This window comes from Episyrphus balteatus, chromosome 4 (assembly GCF_945859705.1).
Source record: "Episyrphus balteatus chromosome 4, idEpiBalt1.1, whole genome shotgun sequence".
Taxonomy (NCBI): domain Eukaryota; kingdom Metazoa; phylum Arthropoda; class Insecta; order Diptera; family Syrphidae; genus Episyrphus; species Episyrphus balteatus.
The window spans coordinates 74,116,097-74,128,825 of record NC_079137.1 but is presented as its reverse complement, the minus strand read 5'-3'; the positions used below and the strand labels follow the sequence as shown (position 1 = coordinate 74,128,825).

The 12,729-nt window shown below is 27.6% G+C and overlaps 1 protein-coding gene across 2 annotated transcripts in view; it reads right to left on the bottom strand.

The window, feature by feature from the left end:
- Positions 1–5,536, bottom strand: part of LOC129919565 (pleckstrin homology domain-containing family G member 5) — a 245,117-nt gene extending 239,581 nt beyond the window's left edge. The window contains exon 1 of one of the 2 annotated variants that reach the window (XM_056000495.1): positions 4,623–5,536. The gene's annotated coding sequence lies outside the window, so the exon portion shown is untranslated. The remainder of the gene's footprint in view (positions 1–4,622) is intronic. The other variant, XM_056000497.1, reaches the window with a different exon arrangement.
- Positions 5,537–12,729: the final 7,193 nt, after the last annotated feature.

The following is a 12,729-nucleotide window of genomic DNA, read 5'->3' as shown; positions in this document are numbered from 1 at the left end:
ACGTCTTCTCTATCAACTATCTCAGGCAGTAAAAAACTATGTCAAGTAAGCCACTAACCTTATTTTCTAGAGCTAAAGTTTAAAAAATACTTGACCAAGTGAAAAACAATTGAAAATTGAATCTTATAAATAAAACTATAAACGAGAGATAAGGATTGGAAAAATGAGATTGCACTTTTCTAAAAAAAAAAAATAATAACATATTTCCATTTAAATTTATTGATGGCGATCGCATCATTTTGTGCGAATGTTTATTCATCTTTTTAAGGTAAATATTTACTAACTCGTTTGGTTCATTTGTTTATTCAAATTGAGTTTTTCTTTTTGTTTCAACTGTTGCTTAATTATTATTTTTTTTTTCTGTTCATTCAAATGGTTTGCAACTCTTTGAAATAAATGATTTTTTTTTTCTTTCATTTTTTTGCAATTTTTTTTTTTATTGTAGAATAAATATTGAGTCATTAAAGATACGGTCAGAGCTTGTATTATGAGGTAGGTGGAAGTTAGATGCGGTAAGATGTATTTTTTTTTTTTAATTTGCATTTCGGAAGTGAATAGTTTTATTGGACTTTTTTAACTAACCTTTTTTCTACTTTGTCTGGATGAATCATTTTTGTTAAACAAGTTTTTCAAACAGACAAAAAAGGTTACTTTTACCGATGAAATCATGTTTCTCTGTTTCCAGAGTAAGTTGGTAAAAACAATATGGTGTATATTAAGCGGCAAATTAATGTAACAAAATGCATTAAAATCATCATGACTCAAGTCAAAATCCAGTTTGAAAATGTTCTTCAACCAAATTTTTTCTAACATACCTATAATGATCTCTAAGAAAATTTATTGAATATTGAATTTTCTTAACGAGTTTGCAAACTTGAGAAATCTACCTATAATTTATTCTTTTGGACTACAGGTCATAAAAACTTTATTAAATCCAATATTATTCATCAAATCCACAAAACATAAACAATGAATTTATTTTCATTATTTAAGTTTTCTTTTTTATTATAATTTATTCTGCCATGTTAATATTTCTATTCATGTATTCAATGATTCAAGAAAGATACAAAAGTCTTAGCAGCTGGGACGATAAATAAGAACCTATCTTGAATTTAGTATAATCTCTAAGAGAATAGTCTGTTTTTTTTTTGTTTCTACGTGTCAATTTATAATTTTTTTTTTTTACATGGAAAAATATCTAGATTTTGCTCAAGTGAACTACGTATTCCTTGTGAACCTGGATCACTAACTTTTATGAGACCAGAAAAATTGTTTGACTGCATAGTAATTTACTTGATAGTTTATCAAGGGAACAAAACTGTAAAGAATATTACTCATACGCCATAGAGTCCGGGTAATTTATTTTTTTTCTTTCACAGTATGTTGTATAATTATAATTCTATAGCTATGTACAGCAGCTATAAGAAGTTGGTTGGATCTTATTATAAGGTGTTCATCCATACAAACTGTCATTGAAAGAAAACTTGATATGATTTATCAAGTAAACTGAAATCACAACAAAAACATTGCTGTTAAAAAAAGAGCCAAGTTCTCCTATGTTGAAATTATGTTGGCACAAAAAGTACTGAGATGTAAAAGTGTACCAAGTTCTAAAGTTTGGGTTCAAATTCGTATCAATAAAATTTTGATTGTACCCTTGACAATTTTTCTTTTAACTACCGATTTTTAAAGTTATTTCAAAAATTGGCTAAAATTCTCAAATTTAAATTTTTTTTCCTTTGTATAAACTATCATCTCTACCATTCAACCGAATTTCAAGATTCTACGATAAAATCAGAAGTGCTCTATAATAATTGATGAAAATTCTGCGGAAATGGGCTGTTACCACGCCCCCTGGCTGAAATTTTCAAATTTTAAATTTTTTCCTTTGTATAAACTACCAGCTCTACCATTCTACCAAATTTCAATATTCTACGATAATCAGAAGTGCTCTATAATATTTGATGAAAATTCAGCGGAAATGGGCGGTGGCCACGCCCCCTGAATTGAAAATCTCAAATTTTCGATTTTTTCCTTTGTATACACCACAAGTCCTATCACCGTGTAAAATTTCAAGTTTCTACGTTAACGGGAAGTTCTCCATAATTTTGATGATCTGTCAGTGAGTGAGTGAATCAGTCAGTCAGTCAGTCAGTCAGTTACGGTTTTTGCGATTTTTGATGCCCTATATCTCAGAAACTACTCATCGTAAGAGGTTGAAATTTTGTGAGGAGTTTGGTTTTGACCAGCTCAACAAATGTAGCGAGTTTGAAAATTCTAGCATCTTTGGTAAGGAAGTTAGAGGGGGTCGAAAATGGCCTGAGTTGTTTAATGTAAATAAGGGTGTAGTGCCAAAGTTGCTAGAGAACTTGGCTGGGCACTACCGTGCCCCTTGATATTCACGTAAATTAGAAAAGGACTAATAGATTTAAAGATATATTGAATCAAAAATTTAATTTTTAATTGTAAAGTTGAGGTTATCGACATTTTAATTTTTTGTTTTTTTGGAGTGAAAAATTCTTTAGTATCGTAGTGAATTCAAACAAGCGACAGGGAAAATCAATTGATTATAACTTTTTTGTGTTAATAGATAGATAAATTTTTTACTGTGGAAAGGTAATTAAATAAACTATAATTGTGCAAATTTTCAATTAATTTCATATTCAAAATCCTAAGATAACGGTGAAAAGATGTTCTTTTTTTAAATACATTATATCTTTTGATTTAGAGCACATAAAAGTTTGGGGTTGAGGTCAAAATTCTGCCGTTGTCAAAATTCTTTTGTCAAAATTTTGCTTTCAAAATTCTTATTTACAAAATTCTGCTTTCAAAATTCTGCTTTTCAAAATTCTGTTTTTCAAAATTCTGTTTTTCAAAATTCTGCTTTTCATAATTCTGTTTTTCAAAATTCTGCAAAAAATTAAAAAAGGGTTTAACATTTTCCAAACCCTTTTTTAATTTTTTGCAAAATTCTGTAAAATCATCTTCTTGAAAAATTATCTGCTTATTTGATTACTTACCTACATAATTTGCATTCTTTGAATGCATATTAATTTTTGTTTTATAAATGAATAAATTTGAAAATATTAAGAAAAACGTTTTAATACTAAACATTTCCGAAAATAATTCAAAAGCAGAATTTTGAAATGCAGAATTTTGAAATGCAGAATTTTGAAGCCAGAATTTTGACCCGATCCCAAAAGTTTGATTTAAATTTAATACGCATGCTGATAATATTACGTTTCAATTAAAATATTACACATAACGGTACGTGCTCTACAAGTTACATTGAAAAACTTGAAAAATACCTCAAAATACCTGTTGAACTAGGAAGTACCGGTAATCTCAGTTTGAAATTTCGACATAGTTGGCTTTAACTTTTTTTCTAGATGTCGTACAAATATGATTGAAATATCATATTAAAGTTTAAATAATAAGCTTTCAGATAATATACAATTTATATGTTGTCATATAAAATAATCGACATTAAGGTGATGGAAGAAAAAAACTGATTGATTTTCTTGCTATATTGGATGAAAATTGGTAGGCTTCAAAAAATTCTAGCTCTTTTTTTAGATGTCGAATAAAAGTGTCTTCTTTCCAATATGATTTTTTTCAGTATGATTTTTGTAGAATCTAATGGCATACAAAAAACGTGTCTTGTGTCTAGCAGGCCCCCAAACAGTGGCCAAAATGCATATAGGGACTATCAGAAAAAGTATTCCAGCGAACGCATTGATCGTATGATAAAAAACTATTTCTGTCATCAATTTCCTGCATTAACGTATAGAACACATTCTTTTATTCGGGGTTCCCACATCCATCATAGATATTCATAATCATCACAATATAAACTTCCTTATGCATGAAATTTCAAGAAATTTTTCTTTTGTTGGCCTACTACCAAAAATACACTTACCAGCTTATTTGTTTTTGAAAAAAGGTACTCAGAATTTTAATATGTATTTATTTTAACTTACTGTCACGCCCATTTTCCTGATTTATAAGTTTCCCCCAAATAACGAACATGGGGATATAGGTTTTGTTAAACTCCAGTTTTGTAAAAAATAGCCTTCCCAGGTATATAAATAAAAAAGATCTCAAAATCACTCATTCCAATTATATACATATGTAACGCAATATGTAACGCAATCTTACTAATTTTTAAAAATAACTTTAACAAAAATTTCGGTTTCAGCCTTTTTCTTTACCTACCAACTCTCTGTTGAGCTTCATAACCTCTATCTCATTTGTTATTGTAATTAACTTCAAATATTATCTGACGATTGACACTTTGTGTTCAAAATTTGTGTGCTAAGATCTTAAGATCATAGACTACCGACAACTGCGTATATTTTTGATGTTTATTTTGTCTAGGTACCTTTTTCAAAAAAAAAAATAAATAACCTTCAAAAATGATTTAAGACTTAAGTAGGTATCTTTAAGTTTATTATCTTCCAAGACTTAAAAAAAATAACAAAAAAAAAAAACAAACTAGTCTTATCTTTTGTCTTGCAAATTGACACATAATCTAAATTATCATCTTTAAAATCTATCTCATACATAATTTCATTACCAATAAAAGTTTATATACACATCGTCTTGTCTTGTCATATACTAACTTTTTTATATCTTCTGGAACCAAATCCTTTTTTTTTTTTGCGATCAATACTGAATTCGTATCACTGTTGTTGCTTTCTCTTTTTTTTTTTGTGTATTTATTTTTTTTTTTTTTTTTTTTTCTTATCGAATCACAAAAACAACAACTTAACTTTGATGGATATACAATTTTTTTTTTAATCTCTCTTAAGAATGATCTCTTGAAATATATTTTAAAAATTTTTATGATTTTTTAAACATTCTTCTTGGATTCTCTTTTGATTTTTATAGAACAACTTTTTTTTTTATTTAAAAAAAAAATTTTTTTTTTGGTTAATTTTAACCTTTTCACAATTTTTTTTTTTTTTTTTTGCTGATATTCCACTTCTCTTTGTTAAGCTCTTTTCTTGACTTTATTTTAAGGAAAGCTTTTTATTACCAACTTAAGACTTTTTTTTTAAATACATACAAATGAAGAGGTACACGATCACTCTTTTGTGCAAAAAAAAAAATCAAAGAAAAAAAAAAACCTCACCAAAAAGATATTCCCGGTTAAGATATGGAATTTCTTTTCGATAAAAACACTTGAAAAACCAAATCAATTTCCAGATATTTCTTTCACACTTTTTTTATGGTTTAAAGATAGATTGCGCGCGTGTTCACTATGAACAGATTACCGTCATTTAGGAAACAAACTAAAAAAACAAAAACATACAAATCGGCTATAAAAAAACACACAAAAAAAACGAAAAATTATTAAGCATGGACGAAAAAGACGACGACGAACAAAAAACGACGTCTGTCACACCGCACCGCGATTAATGTGTATCTTTCACAAACTAAACTGCGAGAAATAATAATTATTTAGTGAGTAGCGCTGAGTTTTGAGATACACAGATACTTTTTCATTTTCATATAAAAAAAATAAGATAGATATTTCGTCGATCGTCGTCGTCGTTTCTCTTTGTGTGATCGTTGTGTTTATTTTTGTTTCTGTCTCTCTTTTGTCCACTTGTCTACACATTTGAAAAGTCAAATAAATCATATACGAAAGTAATAAACTGTAACCACATCGGCAGGCAAATGGAGCCGTCACCTCAACGAGTCGTCGATCGTCTTCTCTGTGATCCGAGAGAAGCGAGATCCGACCGAATTCGATCGTCGTTTTGCTGTTTGGGGTTTGTTCGTTGAGGATCGTCGTAGTTGTCGGTATCGCTACCACCCGTATCGGTCAGTTTTGGTAGCCGACCGACGACGACGTACACAGCGGACGGGTTTATCGCTATTTTTGTGTTATTTTTCTTCTCTCTCTCAATATAGTTTTTTTTTTTTATTTTTTTTTTATTCATTCTCTTTAAGTATTCTTTGGTATTGTTGGAGAATTTATTAAGTTGTTTTTATTTATTTTATTTAATTTTTGTTTATTTTTTTTCTTATTTATTTTTTCTTTTGTTTTCAACTCGAAGAGAGAGAAGAGAAAAGCTCTTTTTTGGCATTGAAAAATCGTGCTAGTTTGACAGCTTCAATTTGACGTTTGTGTGTTTTGTTGTTGTCATTTGTTTTGTTTTTTTTTTTTAATTTTTTTTTTATAAGAGCGAAAAATACTATTAAAGGGAAAAAAAAGAGAGAGGGCAGTAGGTTAGCAGGCAAAACAGGGGACAAGGTATCATTTTTAAATAAAAAAAAAAAACACACTTGACACCTGTTAATTGAAGAATTGTGTTAGATATTACTTATTTACCCTTTATGGATTGTGAGTATATTTTAGATGTCAGTTAAAAAAAAAATTGTTTAATTGTTTAAACCAATTAGTGTATACTGAGAATACAGCAGAGAATGCAATTTACGTTATCTAAAAAATAGATCGAAATCAGCTTATGTGTGGGTGCAGGTGTAAATTGATTGTTTGACTGCATATAGTAATTTACTTGATCATTTATCAAACTTTAACAAAAAAAAATATCACTCATACGCCATAGAGCCCAGGTTTATTTATTTTTTTCCCAGCATGTTGTATTTTTATAATGCGATGCTGGATGAACTTCAAGTGTCAAGATTTTTTGTTTTTATTTCTTTATACGTGATTTGATGTGAATATTGTAATTTTTTGATTTCATAACATTTGAAAAATGGGGATGTAAATAGACACAGAGTTTTTAAGGGATGTTGGCTGAATGCAATGCTTTTTGTAATTATGTAGGTGCCGGGTGGCAGTTGAATGTATTGAATTGAATTTTAACTTAAAACACGTTAGATAATAAGGTAACATGCAAAACTTCAATCTAATTTGGGTACATTATGTAAATATGGCTTCACATTTAATTCCATTTTTTTGTTTTATTTTTTAAAAAAACAAATTTTTTTTTTACCTACATTTCCCAAATTTATATACAGGGTGTCCCAAAAGTAATGGATCAAACGTAATATGCTGATTGGCCTACTTATGGGCTCTCAGAATTTGGTAATTTGTTCATCCCAAATCCTTACTGTTTTTGATTTAATGCAATTCATGTGAAATTTCGAAAAATCCCTACTTTGCAACAGTATTTTGCTTACTACGCCTATTATTATTGATTTTTGTTTTTTAAAATTCTTTTACAAAAACATTGCCAAATAATTAGGAACAATTAATTGATCAAACTATTTTTTATTCCATACGCCATTTCGCTGCAAATTAATTAACAGTTTCAAGTTTTATAAAGAATCAATTTCTAACTTTTATTTGAGAGCAACACCGCAAAAAAATTTTGTATGGTGTGAGAATGGTTTATTATTTTAAAAAGTTGCCCTGTTATTGTAGTTTTCAAAAATGTATAAAAGTTTCCAAAGATGAAATTAGAACGAAAGATATTACAATTTGAATGCAAAAAAACAGAGGTTTTCAGAGAAAAATAACAAACAAAAATCGAGGCTTTTATTCCAAAAGACATTAACAAACAACAGTCGAGAAAAGTGTTTATTTTTCTTTGTTATTTTTCTCTGAAAAGCCCTGTTTTGTTGCTTTTAAATTGTAATATCTTTAGTTCTAATTTCAACTTTGGAAATTTGTATACATTTTTGTTTGGGATCATTTCTAATAGCCCTTATTCGGGTAGCTGTTGAAAGTCATATAACTATTTTTCACAAATAAACTTTATTGCATTATTTGTAAAAAAATGTCTATTGATGTAATTTTTTCATTCAATGGTTGTCAACTTTTAAATAAATAAATATTAATGTTCACTATGGTGTATGTGGAATATTTTGTATAACAAAATTAATTTTAAGATCCTCTCCGTAATAATTTTCATATGAATTTCATTTTCGTACTAAACAAAAATTTGTTGTTTACAGTTTTCAAAACACTCTTTAATTACATTTAAACAAGTATAAAATAATAATACATTTCAAGGCATGTGGGACAAATCGGTTGATTTTGTCCTCCTTTTTTTCGACAAAATTATTTTTTATGTAATTTAAACTGTTTCATAATCTAATTGGCTTTTGCTTGTGTAAGTAATAGTTTATTCAAAAATGTACCGTTTTTTAGGTTTAATAAACTTGTTGATTTTTTGTTCAAAATTTAAACTGTCTTATTTTGTAAAAAAAAATTACTATTTTAAGAGAATACATTGAAAATGCATTCTTCTGAAAAATGATATTAAAGCAAACAAAAAGTAAGAAAAAAAAAACCACTCAAAATTTATTAAAATTCTCTTAAATCTCAAATTTTTTCGGACTCAGTATATTAAATCATCTCGACATAATAAATTTTTTTTTTAGTAGAGTAACTAAAGCAAATTATTAGGGAACCCGGCCGAACAGCTCTGATTTTGACGATTTTTTTTCAAACGTAGGTCATTAAAAATACTTTAAAGTCTATAGATTAAAAATTGCCGGTGTTGCCGTATTGTTTTTTAAAATTAAAATTAATTTTTTTTTAACAAAACCATTTTTGTACTTAAATTTCATAAAACAAATGATAGCAAAAGATGTTCTAGGTAATTTAAGGAAAATATATAAAAGACAGTAAGGGACAATCTTCCATCGTTTAAGCGATAAATGCAATTTTCTAACATTTTGACCTCAAACACAAAAAAAATATTTTGAAAACAACGGCAACACCTACAATATTTTAAAATACATTTTTAAAAAGCCAGAAGCTCATTCTTATCTCTTAAATTTAAATCCACTAAATTTAATCAAGACTTTTTGAAAAAATGGTCCTCAAACTCAGAATAAAAAAAAAAAATGTTATTAGAAAAATTTAAAATGACTTTTTTCCAAACTTTTTCTAATAAAATATGAATTTATTTAAAAAAAAATGTTTGGCCATAAATATTATCAGTTGAATTTCGAAGCAAAAAAGGTAAAATATATCACACTAATGAAAAATTACTTCAATTTCAATGGTTTTTTTTTTATTAAAACTGAATTTTTGCATTAAAATAATTAATTTTCTCAAAGACTGTGGTAAATAGGAACTTTAAATTTTTGCTATTTACCTTTCAACAGTAAGGGTTATTAAATGAATAAAAAATAATTTTATGTTTAGATGTTGAACTTTAAAAAAAAAATAAGTTACATATTTTTCAAAACTTTTATTAAAAAAAGTTCTTCGAAAATGAAATACTTTTTAATTTTTTTCATAAACTGTAATACATATTGACATTTCCTTTTATAATTTGAAATCATAAATGCATTTTATATTACGACCAAGTTTAAAAAACGACATGTTAAAATTTTTTCAATAATTTTTTTTCTTCAAAAATCTGAGTTCAATTACCATTCTTTCAAAAGCCCTTCATTCAATTAACTTAATTTTAATTTTACATATATGACTAAGCTTCTAGCTTTTAAAAAATGTATATTTGAATATTGTAGGTGTTGCCGTTGTGTTCAAATATTTTTTTTTGTGTTTGAAGTCAATTAATAAGAAAATTGCATCTATCGCTTGAACTATGGAAGATTGTCCCTCACTCCCATATATTTTTTTTCCTTGAATTTCCTAGACAATCTTTTGGCATCAATTAATTTATGAAATTTAAGAAAAATTTTTGAAAAAAATTTATTTTTGTTCACAAAAATCTTCAATTAAATTTAAAAAATCAAAACGGCAACACCGACAATTTTTAATCTATAGACTTTAAAGTATTTTTAATTACCGACGTTTGAAAAAAAAGATGTTCGGCCGGGTTCCCTAATATTGCCAATTTTTGAGCTTTAGTTACTCCACTATTTGTCGAAAATAATAATAATACAGTAAAATAAGGAGAAAAAAGGGGTAAATCTCGGAATGAATGTTAGTAGAAATTTTTTTTGCTCAATATCTTCCTTTTGCCATTCTATAACATATCTCAAAAGTCTAGAAAAATCTCATGTCCGCTTGTCGCGATTTCAAGGTCAAATCGCGAAATGGAGATTTTCAAAATTAGCAAAAATAGGCTATGGTATTATATACACATATGATACATGATTTCAAGGTATTTTTTAATGCTTATTCCAAAAAATCTAAAATCAAGACAATCTGACGTCTCTGAAAAAAGTTATACCTGTTTTTCATCTGTCAACTCATATTATTATAACAGTTAAAAACTTACTGCCGAAAAACCCTTAAAAGTTATGGTAGATGAACCAAATTTTGCATGAAGATTTTAGAATCCATCATTATTAAAAATCAAAACAATCCATTACGAAAAATATATATACCTACGAAATAATGGTATTTTTTGATGGAGCGGCAAATTTTAGGATATGCACTAAAGAAGATTCTTGTTCATCTAAGGAATAAGTGCTAATAGGCTAATTTTTTCATTTTAATCTTTGTTTGGATATTCTTTAACTACCCTCAAAAATCTAAAAAAATCTCATGTCCGCAAGTCCTAATTTTCTTGGTTTGAAGATAAGGTGCAGATTTTAAAAAATTGAAAAACTACACTTCAGATATTTGTGTCAGATCAACATGAATAAGGTGCATTACTTTTCAGGGATGGTCAGGTTGACTTGTTTGTGAGTTTTATTGGAATAAGTGTTAAAAAAATACCTTTAAATCATGTCGCTTATGTTGTTATACATATAAAAATTTAAACTTTTCTTATTAATTTTTTAAAATCTGCACCTTATTTTCAAACCAAGAAAATTAGGACTTGCGGTCATGAGATTTTTTTAGATTTTTGAGGGTAGTTAAAGAATATCCAAACAAAGATTAAAATGAAAAAATTAGCCTATTAGCACTTATTCCTTAGATGAACAAGAATCTTCTTTAGTGCATATCCTAAAATTTGCCGCTCCATCAAAAAATACCATTATTTCGTAGGTATATATAATTTTTGTAATGGATTGTTTTGATTTTTAATAATGATGGATTCTAAAATCTTCATGCTAAATTTGGTTCATCTACCATAACTTTTAAGGGTTTTTCGGCAGTAAGTTTGCAACTGTTATAATAATATGAGTTGACAGATGAAAAACAGGTATAACTTTTTTCAGAGACGTCAGATTGTCTTGATTTTAGATTTTTTGGAATAAGCATTAAAAAATACCTTGAAATCATGTATCATATGTGTATATAATACCATAGCCTATTTTTGCTAATTTTGAAAATCTCCATTTCGCGATTTGACCTTGAAATCGCGACAAGCGGACATGAGATTTTTCTAGACTTTTGAGATATGTTATAGAATGGCAAAAGGAAGATATTGAGCAAAAAAAATTTCTACTAACATTCATTCCGAGGTTAAACCCTTATTTGACTGGATTATAAATGTAAATAAAAAAAAAAAAAAACAAACAAACAAAATCAATTGGAAAGTTATTAACTTAAAAATAAAATCAAATGATAATGAAAACTCAATTGGATTATTTGGTCCGCGAAAGAAATTTAACTCCATTTTAAGGCTATATCTAGACAAAAATGTTACGCATACACCTCAGTGATCCAACAATTTATTATATTTGCCACTCCATAAAGTTACAAGACAAATTTTTCTTCAAGTCGATTTTTTAGGAAAAAACAGCCTTTTAACCACTATCATTTTTATTTTCATCCATAAATGTTGCACTGCAAAAAAAAATAATCCTTTTTATCAAAAGAAAAAAAAAAAACAAAAAACAAACAAAACCGACTTCCATGGATCAAAAGTAGGTTTTAAGGTTTTTCGCATAGTTTCTATAGCCATAACTGGACGAAATTAAAATGGGACCATACTGCAAGCACCAGCTTTCCAATACAAAAAATTATCATTTTGGTTCACTCAGTCAAAAGTTATGAGGTAACAAACATAAAAAAAAAGTCGGTTAAAAAAAAATTATTTTTAATTTTGCGTTTACAATTTTTAGGCCCCAAAACAAAAATTGTATTCAGTCCAGCTCTGATAAATGTTTTACTTTCCTTTTAAAATTCTATGATGGTTATTTGTTTTTTTTTTTTTTTTTTTTTTTATTTTGTGGAAATGACTTTGTTTATTTATTTTTTACTACAGTAGTTTTATCTGTAATAGTTTTTTTTTCTATGGCAAGTTTCTTGAATGAATTTTTCAAGCTCTTTGCATTCCATATTTGGGGGTGAGAAACAAATGGGTGTGGTGTGGTAGTGTGGACACATCTGATAGTAATCAACTTATTGATGCAGTTGGAATACAAAATTATAGTTTATTATGACAACACCATTCAGAAGGTAGGTACCTTAAATGATGTCATTTGAGTTAAAAAAAAAGGTGATAAAATATAAGGCAACAAATAACAAAACAGTCTTTGAATTTCAATAGATTTTTGTTTTTTTTTTTTTTTTTTTAATTTTTCTTAATCCAATTTCTTTGAGTTTGGAAATAAACTAAGAAACACACAAAAATTATCAAATTGATTCATTGGTCCCATTAATTTTTAGTCCTGCCAAAAGTTGCTCCAGGCAACCTTACAGATTAAGTTCATTTAAACTTATCAATCTGGTCACCAATATGTTTCCTACACCTTAAAAATGATTAAAACTTTAAAAAATGATTCACTCCAAAAAAGCCAATAACACTATTATTATCTGCTCTTGCTTTAAGTAGACACCAAAAAAAAAAAAAACCTTTCAACTTCCCACGCTTCTGTCTACGAACCATGTGATGATTATGACTCAATCAAAAATAATAAATTTAAGCTCCATGA